The sequence below is a fragment of the Saccopteryx leptura genome, chromosome 11 (genome assembly GCF_036850995.1).
Source record: "Saccopteryx leptura isolate mSacLep1 chromosome 11, mSacLep1_pri_phased_curated, whole genome shotgun sequence".
NCBI classification, from domain to species: domain Eukaryota; kingdom Metazoa; phylum Chordata; class Mammalia; order Chiroptera; family Emballonuridae; genus Saccopteryx; species Saccopteryx leptura.
Window position 1 is genome coordinate 62791162 of NC_089513.1, and position 8938 is coordinate 62800099.

Consider the following 8938-nt stretch of genomic DNA (forward strand, 5'->3'; position numbering starts at 1 on the left):
GTGGATCTAGTGAAGAAGAAAATGACAGACTCACTGAAAGTCTGAAAAGCAAAGTAATTGCTATAAAATCTCTTTCCATGGAGATAGGCCATGAAGTTTAAAGTCAAAATAAATGATCTGAAATGGATTTATAAGTTTGATTGTACAACTGGATTTTTAGGTAGAACTATGGATAAACTAAAGATCTTATCCAGAGGGAGCCGGACAGAGCTGCTTGCTGTGCTATTTGATGCTGTTTTCATTGTTTGTCTTTTTTGTCATTTATTGGATTATTAAACTGAGGGGATGCAAAAAAAAAAAAAAAAAAAAGAAGCAGTGGTACATAGACACGTGGAATACCATGCGGCTGTGAAAAAGAAGGAAATCTTACCTTTTGCGATGTCATGGATGGACCTGGAGATTATTATGCTAAATGAAATAAGCTGGGCAGAGAAAGAAAAAAAAATATATATATGATCTCACTTATATGTGGAATCTAATGAACAAAGTGAACTGAGGAATGGAATAGAGGCAGAGGCTGGGTCACAGGGAGCAGAGGGACAGCTGTCAGAGGGAAGGGGGATGAGGAGATAAGATCAGAGAAGATGAAGGGATTAGTGAAATTATATATACATAACACATAGATACAGATAACAGGACAGGAAATCCCAGAGGGAAAAGGGGGTGGGAGTTAGGGGAAGGGTCAAAGATGGTGTAATGAGGGATACAAGGATGGGGGGTGAGGTTTTATTGAGTGGGGCACTTGAATCCATGTTAACACAATAAATTAAAATTAATAAAAATTAAAAAAAGAAAAAAAATTCCAGTCAGGGCACACAGGAGAAGCACCCATCTGCTTTATCCCTCCCTCTCTCACTTCTCTCTCTCTCTCTCTCTCTCTCTCTTCCCCTCCTGCAGCCACGGCTCTATTGCAGTGAGTTGGCCCAGGCACTGAGGCCATGGCCTCTGCCTCAGGCACTAAGAAGAGCTCAGTTGCTGAGCAATGGAACAACACCCCAGATGGGCAGAGCACTGCCCCCTAGTCGGCTTGCCAGGTGGATCCTGGTCGGGAGGCATGCAGGGGTCTATCTCTGCCTCCCCTCTTAGCACTGAATAAAAAACAAGAACAAGAAACAAACAAACAAGGGGTATAGAGTAGGAGGTAAATCTCCGTGGCCTTGACAGTCAGTTTCCTGCCCCCTCTCCCAGAAACACTGTGAGGAGGGGTCTCGATAGCCTTGGGGAAGTGTGTGTGTGTGTGTGTGTGTGTGTGTGTGTGTGTGTGTGTGTGTGTATGACCCCTGTTTTGGGAATGATAATGCTCTGTGTCTTGTTCTCTCCACTTGGTAACTGATCAGGTGAGCATTCACTTTGGTAGCTGCATACATCATTATGGATATGTGGCGATTTATTTAAACAATCCCGTCGGGATTGGATTTTGTTTCTAGTTTTACAACAGCCAACAACGCATCAATGAAAGTTCTTACAGACATGCTTTCGGTAGCTTGTGTAAGTGGAATTGCTGGAACACATCCTTAATTAAATTGTTTTAATTAGTCTGATAGTCTTCTGGTAGAGATTAACATCTTGTGTGCTGTGCCTGGGTGGGAACAGACATCGTGTGGAACAATGTCTAGGATGTGGGGGTTCCGGAGGCCTCGGTATGCTGAGGGAGTTCACCACACGTGGCCCAAGTTCCAGTCTTGCTTCCCTCCTGCTGCTGCCCATGGACTGTGGGCCTTGGGCAAGTCTTCTCTTCACTCTCAGTTTCCTTATCAGTGACATGAGGTAGCAGGTGACTGGTTGCCACATGATATCCATTTTTCCTCTCTTAGTAACCACACGCTAATGTTTTGTGGGTCAGGTAAGCACCCAGGTATAAGGTGCTATTTCCCTGCCACCATTGCAGTCACTCATGTAACAAGTTCTGAAGTGTGGAAAAGAAAGACTCTTTTTTTTTTTTTTTGTATTTTTCTGAAGCTGGAAATGGGGGAGACAGTCAGACAGACTCCCGCATGCGCCCGACCGGGATCCACCCAGAACGCCCACCAGGGGGCGATGCTCTGCCCCTCCGGGGCGTCGCTCTGCCGTGACCAGAGCCACTCTAGCGCCTGGGGCAGAGGCCAAGGAGCCATCCCCAGCGCCCGGGCCATTTTTGCTCCAATGGAGCCTTGGCTGTAGAAAGGGGAAGAGAGAGACAGAGAGGAAGGAGGGGGGGTGTGGAGAAGCAAATGGGCGCTTCTCCTATGTGCCCTGGCCGGGAATCGAACCCGGGTCCCCCGCACGCCAGGCCGACGCTCTACCGCTGAGCCAACTGACCAGGGCTTTTTTTTTTTTTTTTAAGAAAGGCTCTTAACATGAATAATTTTTGAAAAAAAAATTTACTTGCTCTAAAACAAAGAGACTTTTAGCAGAACTAATTTTTTCTGAAAGTAAGTTACTTCTTACTTTTGGCCTTGAGGCTGGTTTCCCAGACTATGGCCTTGGACTAGCTTTGAAGTAGCAGGTGTTCTCAGAGTGTTTCTCCCTGAATTAACCCTGTAGATAAACATTGTAAGAAAGCTTGTTTCACTGCTTTGTTTTACTGCTATGCTTTCTCCCCTCCCCTCCCCATTCCTCAATCAGTGCTTGATTCTACCTATAAAACCTAACTCCAAAATGCAGTCGGGGCCGCACTGATTTGAAGGGCTTCGCGCTCCGTGTGGTCCGCGTGCATAGCTAGCTAATAAAGGCTCCCTGATTACCTAATTTGGTTTCGTGATTGTGTGGCAAGACCTCCGTTATCTTGTTATCTCGCTGTTCCGCCATAACAGTTCTGGCCAGTGTGATACTCGCAGAAGGAGAGACTTGAGCAGAGGCTGTTTCAAGGGCGCTGACTCAGCTAGGAGGTTGACTTCCTCTTTTGTCCTGCCTTTTTCCTTCCTGCTTCCTGGAATGCAGATATGATAACTGACTCTCCAGCAGCTATCCTGGACGATGAAGTGACTTGGGAAAGCTATTCATCAAGAATGATCAAAGAGGCCCTAGCCGGTTGGCTCAGCGGTAGAGCGTCAGCCTGGTGTGCGGGGGACCCGGGTTCGATTCCCGGCCAGAGCAAACAGGAGAAGCGCCCATTTGCTTCTCCACCCCCCCCCTTCCTCTCTGTCTCTCTCTTCCCCTCCCGCAGCCGAGGTTCCATTGGAGCAAAGATGGCCCGGGCGCTGGGGATGGCTCCTTGACCTCTGCCCCAGGCCCTAGAGTGGCTCTGGTCGAGGCAGAGCGATGCCCCGGAGAGGCAGAGCACCACCCCCTGGTGGGCAGAGCGTTGTCCCTGGTGGGCATGCGGGGTGGACCCCGGTCGGGCATATGCGGGAGTCTGTCTGTCTCTCCCCGTTTCCAGCTTCAGAAGAATGCAAAAAAAAAAAAAAAAAAAAATGATCAAAGAGAAAGACCAAAAAATTCTTTTCCCTAAGGATGGTGATGCCAAACCAGCATTAGATTGCTAACAACAGACTTCTTTTACATGAGAGAAAGAAATGATCGTGTTCATGGCAAGCCCAGCCCTAACTGAAACACATGAGGCTGATGCATTTCACACACACAACTGATCCTTTGAGGGAGACAGGATAATATTTCACGAAAACAATTTGTGTCTTTTTCTTTCTGAACTTCACCCTTCTCCGTGTCAGCAGGCGTTTGGTTGAGGGCTTCCTTGCCCGAGGAATCTTGCAGCTGGTGGATGACTCCCTGACTGTTTTCAAATGCCTAGGGTTACAAAGGGCAACGAGGGTTTATGGAGAGAAACAGGTGGAAATTCCCTTGAGAGTGAGGTCTGTGTGGCCTTGAGCATTGGTGACCCAGGCATGGTGGAGTCGAGGTTCCAGATGAAACGGTATACTTGTGAATTTAAGGGGGAAGACCCTGGCCCAGGGTTCCCAGCTGCTACAAAGGGTGTCCCAGCCTGTGGGAAGCAGAGATCTGAAACCTGCAGGTCTTCTTGGCCAGGAGCCCTGGAGGCTCAGTGATAACAGGTGTGAAATCAGGACTGACCCATGGGGCACTAGCTGGCTTGAGTGCCATAATAAAGCACTGCACATTGGACGACTTCAACCACAGACATTTATTGTCTCACAGAGCTGGACGCTAGAAGTCCAAAATCAAGATGTTGGTGGGGTTGGTTTTTCCTGAGGCCTTTCTCCTCAGCCTGCAGACAGTGCTTCTCACGGTGTCTCACATGGCCTTTCCTCTGTGCATGCTCATCCATGGTGACTCTGTTCCCACATGTCCTCTTCCTATAGGGGCACCAATCAGATTGAGTTAGGGTCCACCCTAACAGCCTCATTTTCACTTCATCACCTCTTAAAGGCCCTAACTCCAAATACAGTCACATTCTGAGGTACTGAAGGTTAGGCCTTCAATATGTGAATTGGGGAGGGGGGCACAATTCAGCCAATAACAAGTGGCATAATGCTTTTCTCCCTCTGACATTTAGATGCTGCAAAATCTTGGGACCTTGACCAAATCTGGACCAGGCAGAAAACCCCCAAGGTTTTCTGAAGTTAAATCTTTTACATACTCATCAGAATAGGACCCAGTGGGAAACTAGCAGCCTTCTAGAAAACCCACAGGATTATGGACTGTGATTCACAGCACCTGTGTAAAATGTTTTCCTGGGATCATGCACATATGCTGCTTCCTCTCCTGGACACACATAGAGGATTATTGCACTTGACCCCATTTGAAGAAGGGTAAAGCCATGTGATATACTTTGGCTAATAAAAATGTGAGTAGAAGCGGTGGTGTCACTTCTAGGTAGAAACATTTCATTGCCAGCACACTACGATGTCCTGCCTTGCTAATTAATAGTAGAGCCACATCAAAGCAGAGCCTGTCCCTGAGGCTTTCCATGAGAAGAGTGCTTCTGCTGAGCTGCACTGAGCACGCAGCTAGAATGAGAACCAAACGTTGTCCTTCAAGCTCTAACGTTTGGGGTTGTTTGTTACTGCAGCATATTCTGCCTGATGCAAGGGTAAAAGGACATTGGCCACTTGGTACACAGTAGGTGCTCAGTTAATTTGGTTCCCAACAGACAGAGCAAGACCTCAGCTGGGAACAAGGAACATCTCTGCTTTTCAGGGTCATCCCCTCATCTTCTGTCCCACGGGCCTCATTTTCAGACCTCCTGGATCATTCTGCCAGCTTCACACAGAACTTGTCTTTCTTTTTTTTTTTTTTTTTTTCATTTTTCTGAAGCTGGAAACGGGGAGAGACAGTCAGACAGACTCCCGCATGCGCCCGACCGGGATCCACCCGGCACGCCCACCAGGGGCGACGCTCTGCCCACCAGGGGGCGATGCTCTGCCCATCCTGGGCGTCGCCATGTTGCGACCAGAGCCACTCTAGCGCCTGGGACAGAGGCCAAGGAGCCATCCCCAGCGCCCGGGCCATCTTTGCTCCAATGGAGCCTTGGCTGCGGGAGGGGAAGAGAGAGACAGAGAGGGAAAGCACGGCGGAGGGGTGGAGAAGCAAATGGGCACTTCTCCTGTGTGCCCTGGCCGGGAATCGAACCTGGGTCCTCCGCATGTTAGGCCGACGCTCTACCGCTGAGCCAACCGGCCAGGGCGAAGTTGTCTTTCCTGTTGGTGGCTTTCCTTCCTCAGAGACACCTTGGCCAGGTTCATTAACCTAAACACCCTACTCCTTCCCCTTCCTTCAGTTTCCAGCAGCCACACCACCACTTTGGGGACAGGGCCTATGTGGCCCGGGAGCTGACGCATGGTGGTGGCACAGGCTTGTTTATGGAGATGGGGCATGTGAAGTGCAGACACTGACACCGATGGCTACCATTTACTAGAGCGTTTCCGGTACCCGTCACTGAGCTAGTGCTCAGTGTGCTGACGTAGGAAGCATTTGTCCCTTCCCTAGCAAGGGGTCACTGACAAGCTGCCCGCACTCTGCAGTCCCAGGCCTGAGCCCCGGAGGGAAGGCATGTTCTCTCCTAGGGAGGAGGGAGCTGCCCCTCCTGGAGCAGCGAGCTTCCTGGGCCTCTCTGCAGCAACGCTCAGGGTGCCTACACCTGCCACCCGGGCCGTCCAGCACCACGTCACCGGGCCTGTGGCAGATACGCTGCCTGCCTGCCGGGGAGAACTCCTGTCCCACCTCTCCCTGCAGGCCGAATCTGCCTTCTGCTTCGCCAAGGCAGGCTGTCACGAGGGGGCGCAGCCGGCCCGGAGAAGCAGCTGCCGAGCCATCAGAAAGGGAGACTGCGCTCACCAGCAACACGTGTCCTCAGTCTCAGAGGTGGGTTTGTGGAGGAGCAAGGGGTCAGAGACACCCACTTAGGCCTAAGGTGCAGCGAGCTGATTGGTGTGAGTGGGTCAGAGACACCCACTTAGGCCTAAGGTGCAGCGAGCTGATTGGTGTGAGTGGGTCAGAGACACCCACTTAGGCCTAAGGTTCAGCGAGCTGATTGGTGTGAGTGGGTCAGAGACACCCACTTAGGCCTAAGGTGCAGCGAGCTGATTGGTGTGAGTGGGTCAGAGACACCCACTTAGGCCTAAGGTTCAGTGAACTGATTGGTGTGAGTGGGTCAGAGACACCCACTTAGGCCTAAGGTGCAGTGAGCTGATTGGTGTGGGTGGCCTGGAGCAGAGTGGCCTAAGCTGAACGCTGGACCCAGATTCCCCAGAACTACAAAAAACAGGTGAGAAAACAAAACAAAAACATAACACCCCAAGTGAGTCCTAAAGGATGTGGTGCCCTGTGTCCCTGGGGATTTGCACAAGCGCTTAACCCCCAGCCCCAGCAGGGCATGGGGCAAAGCAGGCCCTTCTGGGTTTCATGGTCTCCTCTTAGTGCCAGTTACTCTCGTTCATACCCACGGGCCATCCAATAGATAATTTTGCTACGGTCCTCATAAGTTCCCTGTGAAACAGGTATTCTTTGCAGATCCCCATTTTACAGATGAGGACTGTGAGGCTCGAAGAGGTGCAGTTATTTTCTTGTGAAAAGAGGTGGGCTCAGGGGGGAGCAGGTCTCCACACGGCACCCCCAGCAGCACTGGGGGTGGCACGTCTGAACCGGAGCTGGTGGCACATTGGAAAGGGGAGCCAGGGCCATCCAGCAGGGCCCTGTTCTGGAGTTGGAGGCTGTCGGTGGGTTATTCCAAGAGATGATAGTTATTTGTCATCCAGGGGGCTGTGATCATGGTAATTCTATATACGCCATGTGGGTTACACAGTCCCACACCATTAAGACACATACTTTACTTTGCTTGGTTTGCTCAGTGGATAGAGTGTCAGCCTGGAATGCAGATGTCCTGGGTTTGATCTCTGGTCAGGGCACACATGAGAAGCGACCATCTGCTTCTCTTCCTCTCACTCTCCCCCTTCTCTCCCTCTTCCTCTTTCTCTCGCAGCCAGTGGCTCCATTGGTTTGAGCATTGGCCCCAGGCACTGATGATAGCTTGGTTGGTCTGAGTGACAGCCTCAGGCATTAAAAATAGCTCAGTTGATTTGAGCATTGGCTTTAGACAGAGGTTGCTGGGTGGATCCTGGTCAGGGCACATGCAGAGTCTATTTCTCCTCATCTCACTTAAACAAAAGAAAGACATATATTTCACAGATGGGGAAGGTGAGGCCTAGAGAAGGTCCAGGGCCAAACATAGGGCAGGTGAGATTCAAACCCAAATCTTTACCCACCATACCCCACAGCCAAGTCCCACAGAAACACTTTCTAAATAGAAAGGGCTCCAAGCCTTTCCTCTGGGGCCACTGGACGAAGGTGAGAAAACTATAGCCATTCCACAGCTAGTCTGGGGGTGCAGAGAAAGCCCGAAAGGATTGCTAGGGAGGGGACAGAGAGCTTCCTGGCACTGTGGCAGAGTGTACATTGTCTGGGCACAGAGCGGACAACCCGATTCCCAGCCCCAGCTCTGCCTTTCCCTCAGGTGCGACCTCGGCTGGGCCCCTCCTCTGAGCCTTCGTTTCCCCCTCTGTAATGTGGCACCGACCAGGCCTCCTAGGTCTCTCTGGACCCCCAGGTCCTCCTCCTGTGCAGTGCCTGGCACAGAGCAGCTTCTCCAGCTAGGGGACGGCCTCCCTCTGTTTCTAAGCAGGACCTTGGCAGGCGCCGGGGGAGGGAGCACCCGGGCTGCTGCTGGGAGCACTCGTGTAATTAGCCGTGTGTGTCAGGAGGCACCTGCTGGCCCCGGAGGAGCGTGGCCAGTGTTTTATTTCTCATATCCTTTGGAGCTGGTGACTCAGCTGAATGCATTCAGCAAATCAAGACCCAATCACCTGCTGTGATTGTGAAGAGTGTTTAAAGTTGCTCCAGTCAAGCTCTCGGTTAGGGGCTCTGGCTCCCTGGAATACACAATCAGTTCTGCTATGCTGGGCCCGAGGGCATTCTGGGGAAGACAGGCCTGATTCCAGGGGGAACACGTGTGAGCCACCTGGAGGGGATGGCCCTCCCCTTGGGCTGGGCCCTCGCACCACAGCCTTCCTAGGGGGTTTGTGTGGGGTGGCTGTAATCATCCAAGCAGCCCCCATCCCCGAAAGGTGGCCTCTGGAAGGCTACTGCTCTTCCCCCCACATTCGAATTTCAAATGCTGATTCTCATCACCCTCACAAACAGAGGTGTCCCACGGGCTTACTTAAAAAAACTTTTTTAAAATAGGTTATCAGAATTTAGGTATTAGATTTCACATACACTTCCAGATGTTCAGTTTCTCAAAAAAATAAATAAATAAATAAAAAATAATAAAAATCAATCAATCACAAGATGTAACCATTCTAGATTGGGGCCTTTTTCTGCCCAGTTCTGACAGGTTCCCTGGCCTATGCCGCTCACTGATCTTCTGCCTGGCCACTGTGTGTATGGGAATTTGAAATATCAGAGGAACTCTAACGGCACGGCATTGAAGTGACATCTCCTAGGCTGCATCCTGGACTCCCTGCTCATGTCATTCCACAGACACTTC

The 8938-nt window shown here is 50.8% G+C and overlaps 1 non-coding gene across 1 annotated transcript; it reads right to left on the minus strand.

Moving 5' to 3' along the window:
• Positions 1 to 5505: 5505 nt before the first annotated feature.
• TRNAV-AAC (transfer RNA valine (anticodon AAC)) lies at positions 5506 to 5581 on the minus strand. The gene has a single exon. It is a non-coding gene; the product is annotated as a tRNA-Val (tRNA).
• Positions 5582 to 8938: the final 3357 nt, after the last annotated feature.